Raw genomic sequence first — 16,190 nt, 5'->3', positions numbered from 1 at the left:
ACCTCACCATGCAGTAGCTCACTGATCTTGTCTAGCTGTTCCATAGCACACTGCAGCCACACCGTACTTATTAGAATTAGCACACCATTTACTCATAGGTTCTCATGTTTCTTAATGTTTCTTAATACAAGCTGACAAGACGATATCTAAAATTAAATAAGTGCTCGCTTTGGCAGCACATATACTAAAAATTGGAATGATATGGAGAAGATTAGCATGGCCCCTGCACAAGGATGACACGCAAATTCGTGAAGCGTCCCATATTTTTGAGAAATGGAAACAAAAACAAAAATAAACAAATGGGACCTAATGAAACTTAAAAGCTTTTGCACAGCAAAGGAAACCATAAACAAGACAAAAAGACAACCCTCAGAATAGGAGAAAATATTTGCAAACGAAGCAACTGACAAAGGATTAATCTCCAAAATATACAAGCAGCTCGTGCAGCTCAATATCAAAAAACAAACAAACAACCCAATCCAAAAATAGGCAGAAGATCTAAATAGACATTTCTCCAAAGAAGATATACAGATTGCCAACAAACACATGAAAGGATGCTCAACATCACTCATCATTAAAGAAATGCAAATCAAAACTACAATGAGGTATCACCTCACACCAATCAAAATGGCCATCATCAAAAAATCTAGAAACAATAAATGCTGGAGAGGGTGTGGAGAAAAGGGAACCCTCTTGCACTGTTGGTGGGAATGTAAATTGATACAGCCACTATGGAGAACAGTATGGAGGTTCCTTAAAAAACTAAAAATAGAACTACCATATGACCCAGCAATCCCACTGCTGGGCATAAACCCTGAGAAAACCATAATTCAAAAAGAGACATTTACCACAATGTTCATTGCAGAACTATTTACAATAGCCAGGACGTGGAAGCAACCTAAGTGTCCATTGACAGATAAGTGGATAAAGAAGATGTGGCACATATATATATACTATGGAATATTACTCAGCCATAAAAAGAAACAGAATTAAGTTATTTGTAGTGAGGTAGAAGGACCTAGTGTCTGTCATACAGAGTGAAGTAAGTCAGAAAGAGAAAAACAAATACCTTATGCTAACACATATATATGGAATCTTAAAAAAAAAGTGGTTCTGAAGAACCTAGGGGCAGGACAGGAATAAAGACGCAGATGTAGAGAATGGACTTGAGGACACGGGGAGGGGGAAGGGTAAGCTGGGACACAGTGAGAGAGTGGCACTGACATATATACACTGCCAAATGTAAAACAGATAGCTAGTGGGAAGCAGCCGCATAGCACGGGGAGATCAGCCTCCTGATCTCCCACCTAGAGGGGTGGGATAGGGAGAGTGGGAGGGAGATGCAAGAGGGAGGGGATATGGGGATATATGTATATGTACAGCTGATTCACTTTGTTACACAGCAGAAACTAACACAACATTGTAAAGCAATTATACTCCAATAAAGATGTTAAAAAAATAAATAAATTAAATTAAATTAAAGATCTCCTGTCTTTTTATTGTATAATTTTATTTATTTCTTACTGAAAACATAAACCTGACCTAAATTAATTTATCATTTAAAAATTTTCTCTTTTCTTATTCTCCTTGGTTTTAACATAAAATTTAAAAATATTACTTGAACTCATATAAGTGTATTTTTAAAATCTATTTAAATAGACACAAATTACTGATTTACGTAAAAGTATAAACGGAAGAAAATTAAACTATCAGTGTTACTAAATTATTAAGATATATACTGTTGGCCAATAAGCACAAAAGGTGCTTAACATCATTAGTTATCAGAGAAATGCAAACTAAAACTACAATGAAATACCACTACATAAATCCCTAGCATGGTTAAAATTAAAGCCACTTATAATTCCAAGTTCGGTAAGGATGCCAAGCAAACAGAACTCTTATACAGTGCTGGTAGGAATATATAATGATATAACCACTTTGGAAAGTAGTATGGCAGTTGCTACAAGGTTAAACAAGCACATACCATATGACCCAGCAAGTCCACCCCTAGGTATTTACGTAAGAAAAATAAAAACATATGTTCACACAAAGACTTAACATATGAATGTTCAAAACTGAAAACAAGCCAAATGTTCAACAACAGGTGAGTGGATAAATAAACTCTGATATATCGTTAAAATGGAATGTTTTTCACAAATGAAAAGGAATGAACCACTGAGAGACATAAAATCATGGATGAACCTCCAAATCACTATGTTGAGTAAAAGAAGCCCAACACAAGACTATATGTTGCATGATTTTATTTATTTGAAACTCTAGAAAAGACACAACAAACTAAATGATAGCAAATCAGTATTTCCCTGGAGCTGGAAATGGGGGAGGGGAGGAACTGAGAGCAAAGAGGCATGAAGAAATTATTTGGGGTGATGAAAATGTTCAATATTTTGATTGTGATGGTGTTTATACAAGTATACACATTTGCCAAAACTCATTAAATGGTACACTTTTTTTTTTTAAAGATTTTTTTTGATGTGGACCACTTTTAAAGTCTTTATTAAACTTGTTACAATGTTGCTTCCGCTTTATATTTTGGTTTTTTGGCCATGAGGCATGTGGGATCTGCTCCCTGACCAGGGATTGAATCTGCACCCTCTGCATTGGAAGGTGAAGTCTTAACCACTGGACCGCCAGGGAAGTCCCAAACGGTACACTTAAATGGATTTTATTGTATGTAAATAGCACCTTCTTCATAGAAAGTGATAGCATGGTAATTAAGCAGTATATTAGTTCAGTAGTTTGCAAACTTTTAAAATCATTTTCCTCTCTTACTTAAAAAAATTACTTACAAATTACATACATGTTAAGAAGTATACACTCTATAAAACATATAGAAAAGTAGGAATTATAAAGAGCTAAAGATCAAATAATGAAATGTCCTGTTAATTGATGCAACTTCATTATTTAATCTAATGTCATAAAATGTACTTAGGTGAGAGGTTCATCACTGAAGATAATGGACATAAATCTGTATGTCAAAAATATTCTCAGTATGTAGAACTTGTGAAGCTAACTTCTTATCATTTAGACAGTGACTGTCTAAACAGACATTTTCTATGTGACTGTCAAAGAATTAGAGGAGTGCTCATTCTGTCATCTTGATTCTCCTTGCAATATTAGTGCTATCTTCAATCCGTAGGCTATATGTTAGAAAAATTTTAAGCTGCTTTTCCATATCATGAAGTTAGTTTAATTAAATCTAGACTACATAATCTATTAATCCACCTTACTGGAAGCAGAAAATGCAAAAAATAAGTGAGGGGGCGGCGAGAGGGGGACAAGGTGGTGGAGTAGGAAGATCCTGGGCTTGCCTCCTCCCATGGATACTATATATAGAAACTTAACTAGAAAACCCAAAAGACTCCACCAATAAACTATTGGAACTAATAGATGTATTCAGTAAAGTTGCAGGATATAAAATTAATATACAGAAATCTGTTGCATTTCTATATATCAATAATAATCTATCAGAAAAAGAAAGAAAACAATCCCACTTACAGTTGCATCAAAAAGAATAAAATTTCTAAAAATAAAGTTAACCAAGATGGTGGAAGACCTATACTCTGGAATCTATAAGACACTGATGAGAGAAACTAAAGAAGACACAAAGAAATGGAAGGATATACCATCTAACCAAATGGAAGAATTAACACTGTTAAAATGTCCATACCACCCAAAGCAATCTATAGATTCAATGCAATCCCTATCAAAATACCAATGCCATTTTTCATAGAAATGGAACAAATATTCTTAAATTTTGTATGGAACCACAAAAGAACATGAATAGCCAAAGTAATTTTGAGAAAGAAAACAAAGCTGGAGGTATCATTCTCCCTGATTCAAATCTATACTATAAATCTATAGTAATCAAAATAGTATGGTACTGGCACAAAAACAGACACATAGATCAATGGAACAGAGCCCAGAAATAAATCCATGCTTATATGGTCACCTAATCCTTGACAAGAGCAACCAAGAATACACAATAGGGAAGGAATAGTCTGTTCAATAAATGGTGTTGGGAAAAACTGGACAGCACCATGCAGAAGAATCAAACTGGACTATTTTCCCACACCATATATAACAATAAACTCAAAATGGATTAAAGTTTAAATGTAAGACCTGAAACCATAAAACTCCTAGAAGAAAATACAGGCAGTAAACTCTTTGACATCAGTCTTTGTAACATTTTTTTTGGATCTGCCTCTTCAGGCAAGAGCAACAAAAGCAAAATTAAACAAATGGGACTATATCAAACAAAAAAGGTTTTGCACAATGAAGGAAACCATCAACAAAATGAAAAGGCAACCTACTAAATGGGAGAAGATATTTTCAAATGATATATCCCATAAAAAGTTAATATCTAAAATATATAAAGAACTCATACAGCTCAATATCAAAAAAAATCCAATTAAAAAAATCAGCAGAGGATCTGAATAGACATTTTTCTAAAGAAAGCATACAGATGGCCAATAACATGAAAGGATGCTCAACATCACTAATTATCAGGGAAATTCAAATCAAAACCACAATGAGATATCACCTCACGCCTGTTAGAATGGCTATCATCAAAAAGACAACAAATAACAAATGTTGGTGAGGCTGTAGAGAAAAGGAATGGTGGTGCACTGTTGGTGGGAATGTAAACTGGTGCAGCCACAATGGGAAATAGTATGGAGGTTCCTCTACTTCTGGGCATTTATATGAAGAAAACAAAAACTCCTATGCTAACTGCAGCATTATTTACAGTAGCCAAGATATGGAAGCAACCTAAGTGTCCATTGATAAATGAGTGGATAAAGAAGATGTGGTGTGTATATATGTATATGTGTGTGTATCTATCTATCTATCTATCTATCTATCTATCTATCTATCTATTTATAAAATGGTATATTAGCCATAAAACGAATGAAATCTTGACATTTGCAACAACATGGATCTATCTATAGGGTATTATGCTAAGTGGAACTTTGTGTTTCCACTACATGGGGCATGGGTTCAATCCCTGGTCCCTGATCAGGGAACTAAGATCTCGCATGTGCACTGCACGGCCTGAATATATGAATGAATGAATAAAATCAATATAAAACACAAAGCAAACAAGCAAACAAAACAAAACAGAAACAGACTCATAGATACAGAGAAAAAATGGTGGTTGCAAAAGGGGGGGTGGGTAGATGGGTGAAATAGGTGAAGGAGATTAAGAGGGGCAAACTTCCAGTTACAAAATAAATAAGGCATTGGGGATGTAACATACAGCTTAGCGAGTATAGTGTATAATATGATAATAACTTTGTATGGTGACAGATGGCTACTAGACTTATTATGGTGATCATTTTGTAATGTACTTAAATGTCAAGTCACTATGTTGTACACCTGAAAATAGCATAATATTGCACATCAACTATACTTCAAGAAAAATTAAATAAAAATAAATAAATAAAACATTTTTCAAAAGTGAGGGGGCTACCATTAACCCCTCTTCCTTCAGTATGCCTCATTTATACCTGTGATATATAAGTAATTATATCTTTGTTATATTTCCCATTTTTAATAAAAAATATAAATAGATATTCTAACATATCTTTTTCTTACTCTAATAAATCTTGCACAAATATAGGCTGTAGAAGTTCTGCTTTGGAGACATCTGAGAGTGATAATTTGTACTATTCAAAAATTATAGGGTTTAAAAATATGGAGTATGTGCATGTGCACGTTTAACACTAAACCTGTTATTAACTATTTTCAATCACTATTAATTTAGAAGGCACTTCAGTATTACCTAGTTCACTCATTAATTCAACATTATTGAGCACCTATTATGTACACCTATTAGGTTGTACTATAATGTAAACAAAAGAAGACATGGTGTCTGGATCATCAACTTACGATATAGTTTTGGGGAAAGACACTGATCACATAAATCAGTTAAAACCACAGCAATGGAACGGTCTGTGAGGGAAAGGTACACAGGTCTAGGAGAGTGCATAACAGAAAGACTTAATTTCACAGTGGTTTGGGGAATCAATCATGCTTCCCCGGGATGATGACTACTGACCTTCAGGGTTCAATAAAATATTATTAAAACATGCAAACATAAACCAAGGCGCAAACAATGATAGCTGTGGGGCCAACTATTATACAAAGTTTCTCTTGCATCCAATCTATCTGTGGTATCATTTAGCCTTGATCAAGTTCATATTAAGGCTGGCTCTATTCCTCCTCATTAGCCCCCAAAATTGTAGCAGTTCAACCTCCTGGCACCAAAGCTATTTTAAACACATATGAAAACACACTGAAGTTGAATGGCAGTCTCAGTTCTAATGCATTAATTAAGATAATCTAGAGTATGTTCATAGTTTCATTATAAAGATCATCTAAATAAACACATACACACATAGAGTGGATTCCTAAGAAAACATCCATATATCACACTTTGAGAAACACTGCTCTTTGCAATCCTTTTCCTACCTCCAGTTCCTAGCAGTGTCTGGTATATGTATCAGTAATTTGTCCTTGTATCTGCAAAATGCTTTGTAGTTCACAAAGCCCATTACAAAGATTTTCTCATTTGATCCTAACAACAATTCTGGGTGAATTATCTATTTCAAAGATAAGGAAACTAAGGCTGGGTGGTACTTCTTCAAGGTAGTTTTTCTTCAGGAAGTTTCCCACAATTGCCCACTTCCATCAACTGATTCACCTCTGAATTATGTGTTTTTTGCTCCTATAGCATAGCTCTCTATATTATACTTCAGGCATCACCATTCTCTGTGTCATTTTCTGTTCACCTGTCTGTCTCTTTGACCTAACCTTAAAGTTCTTTATATGCCAGTAGCACATAACAGATGTTCAATCAATGCCCAGTGACCGCCTGTAATACAGTTATGGAGACTAAAGGACAGGGAGGTTAAAATGAGCTCAATACCACGTAGCTTATTTTGGCAGACCTAGAACTCCGACTCACTCACACCTCCTGAGATCAAATTCAAGTCACTGTTCCTTTAGTCCATATCCCCAATATTTTGGGCAATATTACTGCTTCATAGGAAGCAGAAGAACAAAAACTGCATTCTTTCAATACTAAAGTATTACGAACCAAAACATAGATATGAATATAATTTAAGCCCAAACATCAAAAACATTTTCCACCTGTGAAATAAATTGTCTACTGAGATCAGTTAACACAGTCAGGAATCTATTTTTATACTGACAAAAGCGTATGGGGTTTGCTTACTACACTAGCTTCTCTAGGTCATATATTTTTTTCCTAGACAGAGTTCCCTGATGCTCTTTTGCTTTGTTATTTTTAGTATCTAATTGAAATAAACTAAAGAAACAATTTCTCTGAATCAATTTATGAAATCCCTGGAAAAAATTAAGAGTAATCATGAGTTTTAACTGTATAACTATCTACCAGATCAATGAACCACAGGCAACAAACACCTTAGTGAACCTCAATGTCAAAGCAAAGCCTTGAAAGTCAGCACAATAACAAAAAAGAAAAGTTATTGGTAAAAAAGGCTTTGCATAGAATAATTATGTTACCAAGGGTCATAAACAGGACTATAATCAATGGTCTGCTCAGTCTCATAAGAATCTCAGAAAAAAGTTATTACAGGGAACTAAAGTTTACGTTTATTCAAAGTAAAATTAACTTGCTTACTATCACTCTTTCAAAACTTCAGAAATAATTTTGCTCAGTTATTCCATTTATAGTTCCATTTACAAAAAAACCACAAAACCTCAAGTTAGTCTGTATTATAGTTTACTTCTGCTAGTGATGAGTTACAAAGTTACTCTGAGATTTACAAATGGGACAGTGCCTCTCTAATCCCTATTATACTAATAAGCATTTTTATTTAAGAATCACCTTTCTTCTTACATTTCAAGTGCTCTCTTTTCTAATGTATAATTTTTCTTATTTGGTTTCTTTAATCCTACTATTTTTAAAAAGCTGAGATTGCTAATAATAAGGAAGCACAGATTTAATAGAATCCAAAGTTATCAATACTTAATAACCCAGAAACACCAACTAGTAAACGTAGGCAGAGAAAAACAAAATCATGGCTTTGGTTAGCTGTATAGATTTGTGAGAAACAGCTTGACGAACTTGTAAACCAAAAATAAAAAGCTCTGCATATTATAATTTTCAGTTTTGAGGCCACCTTTTTTTTTTTTTTTTTTTTAATTTATTTATTTTTTTAATGCTATTCTTGTCTGCTTACATTCTTTTTATTTATGTATGTATGTATGTCTGTATGTATGTATGGCTGTGTTGGGTCTTCGTTTCTGTGCGAGGGCTTTCTCTAGTTGTGGCAAGCGGGGGCCACTCTTCATCGCGGTGCGCGAGCCTCTCACTATCGCAGCCTCTCGTTGCCGAGCACAGGCTCCAGACGCGCAGGCTCAGTAACTGTGGCTCACGGGCTGAGCTGCTCCACGGCATGTGAGATCTTCCCAGACCAGGGCTCGAACCCGTGTCCCCTGCATTGGCAGGCAGATTCTCAACCACTGCGCCACCAGGGAAGCCCTGAGGCCACCTTTTAAGTAACTTTTTTTTTTTTTTTTTAAATTTATGGCTGTGTTGGGTCTTCGTTTCTATGCGAGGGCTTTCTCCAGTTGTGGCAAGCGGGGGCCACTCTTCACGGCGGTGCGCGGGCCTCTCACTATCGCGGACTCTCAACTTGTTGCAGAGCACAGGCTCCAGACGCGCAGGCTCAGTAGTTGTGGCTCACGGGCCCAGTTGCTCCGCGGCATGTGGGATGTCCCAGACCAGGGCTCGAACCCGTGTCCCCTGCATTAGCAGGCAGATTCTCAACCACTGCGCCACCAGGGAAGCCCATTGAGGCCACCTTTTAATCACCCATTAAAATTATACCTTACAGATATAAAAGATAATCTTTTAAACAATCTTTAAATATTACAAGAAGATGAAAAATTATACCTTTTTATTTAATTAAAAAACTATATTCCACCTCTTCCCCTATTCAATAATTAATATATCAATTGTAATATAAATTTGGGTGAGTTTAACTTTTTTAAAGGCTGCTAATCAATTGATTTGATGAATCTGGTTTTCCTCACAGGCTGGAATGGGAATGGCTGTCTGGGCCTTCATACTATCCATATCTATACTGCTACTAAATAAAACAAAAATCAAAGCTGCAAACTGGCTAATTATCATTTTTTGAGTTTAGTACCTAATTCCTACTTCCTGATACTTTTGTCTTCTTTCTTGAGAATAATTTTGTTTGCATTTTCTAGCAACCAGATTTTTAAAGCAACGCTCAATTGTACCACTAATTCATTATACACATCTGTTTTTAAAAGAGTCTTAAAAGTATCACCAATTTTGTTTCTTATTGATCGTTTTATGTGTTATTCAGGCTTGCTTATTTATTTATTTATTTTCTTGGTGGTAATCATCAAGACTGGGGAGTTGATGGGGAATATAGAGAGAACTGGGCAAAAAGCTCAGAACTGATTTTCCTCTTTTAAAACACTGATCCATTGAGATCAGACAAGAGTAGTTTAAATTTAGGATACTTTTTAGAAGAACTCTTTTTGCTTAGCATATGTATAAGGAAAACTTTCAGGTTTTATTTATTTAAAGATAAAATAGTAAGTGCCCATGTCTATTGAACACAATATTATGATTAGTAGCTTAAATTATCACTTACCAAACTTACCTCCGATTGGTAAAGTTATTCATTTCAAAATTTTTTTATATAACTCCAGACTGCTAAAAAAGTTGCAGGAGTCATACAAAATATTCCCAAGTTATCCTTTCTCCAGATTATCTAAATAACATTTTACTACATTGATTTTATCTTGTTTCCCCTCTTTTTTTTTTTTAAGGTACTATATTTACTGATGTTCATACTTAGGGTCTGAGTTTAGGGAGGGCTTTAGGAAGTTCACGGTTTATAATTTTTTTAAAAAATAAATAAATTTATTTATTTATTTTTGGCTGCATTGGCTCTTTGTTGCTGCATGCGGGCTTTCTCTAGTTGCGGCGAGCAGCGGCTACTCTTGGTTGCGGTGCGCGGGCTTCTCATTGCAGTGGCTTCTCTTATTGTGGAGCATGGGCTCTAGGCGCGCAGGCTGCAGTAGTTGCAGCACATGGGCTCAGTAGTTGTGGCTCCCGGGCTCTAGAGCACAGGCTCAGTAGTTGTGGCGCACGGGCTTAGTTGCTCGGCGGCGTGTGGGGTCTTCCTGGACCAGGGATCAAACCTGTGTCCCCTGCATTAGCAGGCGGATTCTTAACCACTGCGCCACCAGGGAATTCCCAAGGTTTACAATTTTTTTATTTGCTAGTTATCTTGCTCAAGCAGCCCTTTATACCCTGGATGTAGCTGCTTCACTAGCTTTGCTTGTGGGATCTTCAAAAACGTTCTGTGATTGATTCATAGAATTAAAATTAATCCTTCTTGACAGAAAGTGTATCATGTTCTTCACCATGAGACTGCCCATGTTTAGTACTGCTATGTCAGTGGGCTTATACCATTTATCTTGTTATAACTCATCTGACTGCTTTACTTCTGTAAGGTGGGGCTTAGGAGCTCAGGTTCTGAAGTCAGATATCTTGGGTTTGACTCTCAGCTAAAAATATCATGGCTGAAGGAAGGTATATTAGTTAAACATCAGGTTTAGGATTCAGCACTGAGCTACTAGGCAGCCAGGACAAAGAGGGTGGCTGCGATTTCCTCTCAGTAGGAAGTCTATCAGTTTGTAAGGGCTGTAAGAAAAATGAAACATCAGCATCTCAGCAGAAATGGCTTTGACTGATATCAACACAAGTTTTTAAAGAAAATAAAGAGCCACTCAATGTGTGTCTATTTCTAAAATCAGCCCTGGATAAAAGAAAGGGGAGAACGATCATTTTTCGTGGATAGAAAAGGTATGTTAAGTGCTCCATGGAATTAACCGTATGCTGGTTTAATACAGGCATCGAGCTTGAAGAACTTTAATGGACAATTCACCTGGCTATAAAAGAGTCCAGGAGAGGAGATGATGCTCAACTTGTGTACCATATATCCCTAGAGGTTCCACAAAGGCATCTCAGGAGCTGCTGTTACGGGCAGGAGATGTGGACAAGACCCAAGTCCTTTCCCCTCCTCACACAAGGATTCAGTCTGAAGAGCTCAAGCTATTGTACTATTTAGTATATTCCTTCAATACAAACTGAGTACCTACTTGCTCAGCATTTACAGTTCCCATGAAAGAAGACTTTCAAAAATAATTATTTGTTAAATGACAATACAAGTATATCCCACTCTCGAAAGAAATATAACATCAATCCCACACACATACATTTTGTAATTACTATCTCAGAGTATACTTCTCAAATGTAAGCACAGGCTGTCAAGGCCAAATAACTGTAATCCAAAGCAAGTTATTTAAATTCTTTGAGCCTCAGTTTCCTCACCTGTAATAATACCACCTACCTTGCGGAGTTGTTATAAGCTTTAGAAATAATGAGCCAAGCATCAAGCACAGGGAACAGCACACAATAGGTGCTCAATAGATGGCATACTATCATTATGATACATTGTTGCAACTGGGTTTCTGACAAAGCAGAATGGTGGATGACTTCAAAATGAGAGTTATTATTGAAAACCTAAATAGCTTATATTACTCAACCAGTAGATACCTAGCGCTCCACCTCACCTCTCACCACTCAGCTCTCCCACCCTCTCCTCCACCCATTTCAACCCTGATTCAGTTCCACAAACCCACCACGTTCACGCCAGCTCTTCACAAACACACTTCCCTCAGAAAACACTTCTTTTTATTCCCTCACTGGTCATCTCTATTCTTTAAATCTTAGCTTAAACATCACTTCCTCTAGAAAGACTTCCTTGACCAGCTAAGACTACAAATAACAATTTTTATTTGGACCTTAACGTTTCTTTTCTTTCAGATACTGATGTCAAAGAGGCTCAGCTATATATTGAGATCTATTATACTGACAATGTATTTTTAGCCCATGTAAAGAATTCCTCTGATTTACTTTGGCAAAGAGGGCACGTGCTCTGTTTAAATTGTGTTTCAATTTGTTCAAATTATATGTAAACAGAAGTGCCAGTTATTGTAAAGTTTTCTACTTTCTACTCATATGAGAAATTTTATAGGACAAATTGAACTTTCCAAACAAACAAAAAGTACTTATGTTGAAATTGATAGTTTGATAAGCAAATTCGATATTCATAGGAAACATTATATATCTCTAAGAACAAAATTATGGAATCAACTAAAATAAGTCTATAACTAAGTGATTTGTTGAAAAAGAAAATTTTCTGCAGTTCAACTTTGGGAGGTCCTTTGGAATAGTTGCATTAAATGAATGGTGTAAGCCTCTTCTAACTAGAGAGCCAAATTCTAGTCAAGCTAGCTAGAATATTAATAGATTGTTCTCACCTTAATCTTTTAAAGTCTTATATCATACCACAGCAACAAACTTGGTTCAAAATTATTATATTTTATGAACTGAATAAAATACTGGAGGTGTTCCTGAATTCTATTGAAAAACATGGCATTTCTCTAATCACTATGGTGACTGCACCGGGTGACAGGCCATCCAGGGTGAAGGACACCATTACTGATCCTGCCTCAGACCAAGCTGGTGTCCATTCTGACCTAGAGCCTGAGATTCCATAATTCACAATCCAGAGCAATACAAGGAAGGACCAGAGGTTCTTGCTTAGTAAAGAAAATGGAAGCAGCTGGTTTTAAGAGTAAAATAGCTGCAGAGGATAAGTTACTTGACAGTGAGGGCAAAGAGAGAGGGCCAAAGACCAACTCTTATAGAAAAGGAGGTCAAATCCCCCCACTCCAATTTTCCATTAGAGGATTCAGATAACATTACCAGTACTACTGATAATGATAACAACAATGAAAATAATAATAGTGAAATATAAAATTTATTAAAGGTTTCTTATATATCAGGTACTATTCTAAATTATGTAATAAATGTTATTTAATACTTTAAGTATAAGCTAGACATTATTATTCTTATTTTATACATTAGGATATTGAGTCTCAGAAACTTAATTTTATTTGTCCAAAGTCATATAACTAGAAAGAGCTAGAGCCAGGATTTAAATCCATCCCTTCTAAGTATGAATCTCACTCTCTTAAGCTCTACAAAACCTGATTTACTTGATGAAATAGCTCTTAAAGAAATAAAAGGGGAAAACCAAAATCCATGCAAAAAAAGAAATATGTGATAGTCAACAGTATCAAATGTCAAAGGAAAATCCAGAAACACCCTAGAGAAAATTACTGGATTTGGCTCTGTCCAAAGTGCACAGTATCCATAGTTGTATGGGTGGCACCCAAATTTCATAGGATTAAGAGGTGGTTAGATAACTGCAGATGTCTCTTTCAAGAAAATCAGCAGTGAGGGAATATATAAAGAAATATGTCAACTGAAGTGGGAAAATACTAGGGAGGGGTTACACGTAAAGACACCATAAATAGGTCATCAGACTCAACCTCCCACAAGAGGTTCTTATGCAGCATTGTTCCGCAGCCCTCAATTCCTAGCCCCTCACCTCCTTATACAACTCCTTGATTTCAATTGAGCTCTTCCATGCTTCTCTCTACAAGAAATGCCCTTTTCCAGTTTGCTTTTCTTGTGAACTCCAACTTTTCCTTCAGCACACAGCTCAAAGGTCACATTCTTGGTGAAGACATCACTGACTCTCATTCCCAAGAACAATTTCCATCTTTACGCCTAAGGAACTTTGTATCTAATTCTATAACAAGTCTATCTCCATCAAAAGTTGGTTTTCTACAGTCGGGTACCAAACTGAATTACCTTTGAAACCCCAGTATTTAACACAGTGCCTGGCATATTCCTCTTAAAATATAGTATCCAGAACTGATCATAATTTTTTAACTCTAGTTGAGAAAATATTTTAAAAATCACTTAAAAGAGAATCAAAGACTATTACTACCCAACTATTTAAACAGTAGTTCTTATTTTTAAAAATATACAGATGGTCAACTAAAGAGCCTTCATATTAGATTGGCACAGTAAAATTTATTTCAATTGTAAATCAGCATGTTCCTTCAAAACACCTTACTTTTTTATATTGGATACTAAAAATTAGCAGTTCTGATTCCAAAAATAAATATGTTCTTCAAGAACTAAAATTATTGTCTTTTAAAAAAATTATTTTCACAAAAGACATTCAACTGGAATTCATTTAAAAATATAACCCCATCTTTTAGGATGTCTGCCACAGTCTTAATTATGAAAACACCGTTCCCTTAGGGAACTAAGCCAATGAGAATCTAGTCCTGAATAAGAGCAAACCAGAGAAAAATGTCTCTGTTTCTGTTGATTATATCAGATAATGGTCTGAAATGAAAAGAATTCTATTCATGTCCATCGAAGCTAGGATGCACAAGAAGCAAACCTCTGGACCCTGAGCAGAGGAAAGATAAAGACAAGAACGATGGAGTGCACTACCTCAGGCTTAGCTCTCCAGCCTAGCACAGGGTCCCATTTAAAATACTACTGATCAAGTTTTGATCCAATAGAATATTCTGTTATGGATTTAACATTCTATAGGCAATCATTTCTTCCCCTTAATCACTATTTATTGCTTCCACCAGAAGAACTTTCTCATGGGTATACTGCTAATTATCACAGCTTCCTTCTGGTTGTGGTGATTTACTACACACAGGAATATGGCAAACAGAAGTGAGGACAAAAATAACCCACTGTTTAAGCTATGGCCTAATGTGGGGAAGTCAGGAGCATTCATATCTAATTTCAATTCCTAAAATCCATCTCCTAAAGGTTGAGGCATCATTTTAAAGATATCCATAATAAATAGATCTATTGGAGAAGATTCATTTAAAACTTACCCTTCTTGAAGATTGCCCTTTGCCTAAAACCTAATTGACAGTTCCGGTTGGATCTGTTTCCCACACAAAATGTCATTTATCTTTTTGACCACAGGGATAATACACTTACTCTCCAGGATGTACCATAACTTATGTAGAAATGCTAAATATGTAATATATTGATACTAACCAAAAAGAAACAATATAGCCACATAGCTATTACATTCATTCTGATAACTCAAATTATGAACAAAGAGTCAGTGCCTAAATCGGTGATTTATTTATACATGTATTTTTTAAAATATCTCTTTGTAAGAATATATATATCCTTATCTGAATATAATCTTGAAATGAGCTTTTATCACATAAAAAGAAGTTTCAGTGTCACAGTTACATACCAAAGACCCACAAGAAACAAACTGTCCCTGGGCAGAAAAAGGTCAAGACCCACATTCTCTGATAAAAAAAGAATTTGAACAAAGTTGACAGCATCTTTGAAAAAAAAAAAATGTATGTCTTTGAACTCAAATAGAAGCCCCTCAACCCCAGAGCTCAATTGTACCTGGGATGTTATGTTTAGAAGGAGCAATATAGAGACAAAACACTTGCCCACTGTGAGAGAAAAGATGTATGTCCCTTTCTAAGGAAAAGGGAAGACAGACAGAGACAGTAAAGACAGGAAGAAATATAGTTGGGAGACCAGTTAAAACTTGGGAAGCTTGAATGGGAGAAAATATTCTTGGAGCCCTGATTCAAGATTTAGGATGGTTTAGGAATTATCCTCGATGTCAGCAGCATTTGTGAAATACCTGGATCCCAAGATTAGAACAGGAATAAAAGTTCTGACTTTTGACTAGGTTCTACCTTGAAAAGAATCTAAACTGGCTGGCTATGGAGGAGAATGGAATAGTAGGAATACATTTTCCTTTTCCCCTATCCTGGATTTTTAAATTCAGTTCTAGGGCAAGCAGGGTTAGAAGACCTCTCAGATTTAGGCATAAAATGACCAACTTGAAGAATTATCTACAAAAACTCTAACAAATCACTCAAGGAAGGGGGAGGGGAAGGGAGAACAGCACATTTTTTTGTAGTCATGTTCGATAGAGACCCATCAGTTCAAAAAGCCTTTTTACAAATATGATAAGAATAAATAATATTAATTTTTTAGTTTCTAATCAATATACTGAACCTGAATATTTTTATAGATTTTACTGAATTGGGCAACTATGTCTGTATTTGTAAGCTGAGACTCTATGGTGTTTTGTGAAATAATGAAAAATTGCAAAAGATAGGAAATTTGATAAAGAATTATA

At 35.7% G+C, this 16,190-nt stretch overlaps 1 protein-coding gene and 1 non-coding gene across 8 annotated transcripts in view; one reads left to right on the top strand and one right to left on the bottom strand.

The window, feature by feature from the left end:
• The window catches only part of RFX3 (regulatory factor X3), a 296,992-nt gene that overhangs the window by 147,852 nt on the left and 132,950 nt on the right, over positions 1 to 16,190 (bottom strand). The gene's annotated exons all lie outside the window — the stretch shown is intronic.
• On the top strand, positions 161 to 268 carry LOC114237964 (U6 spliceosomal RNA). Its single transcript, XR_003623410.1, has one exon. It is a non-coding gene; the product is annotated as a U6 spliceosomal RNA (small nuclear RNA).

This window comes from Balaenoptera acutorostrata, chromosome 6 (genome assembly GCF_949987535.1).
Source record: "Balaenoptera acutorostrata chromosome 6, mBalAcu1.1, whole genome shotgun sequence".
In the NCBI taxonomy this organism is placed as follows: Eukaryota; Metazoa; Chordata; class Mammalia; order Artiodactyla; family Balaenopteridae; genus Balaenoptera; species Balaenoptera acutorostrata.
Note: the sequence above shows the minus strand (reverse complement) of the source record. Positions and strands in the feature narration are given on the sequence as shown.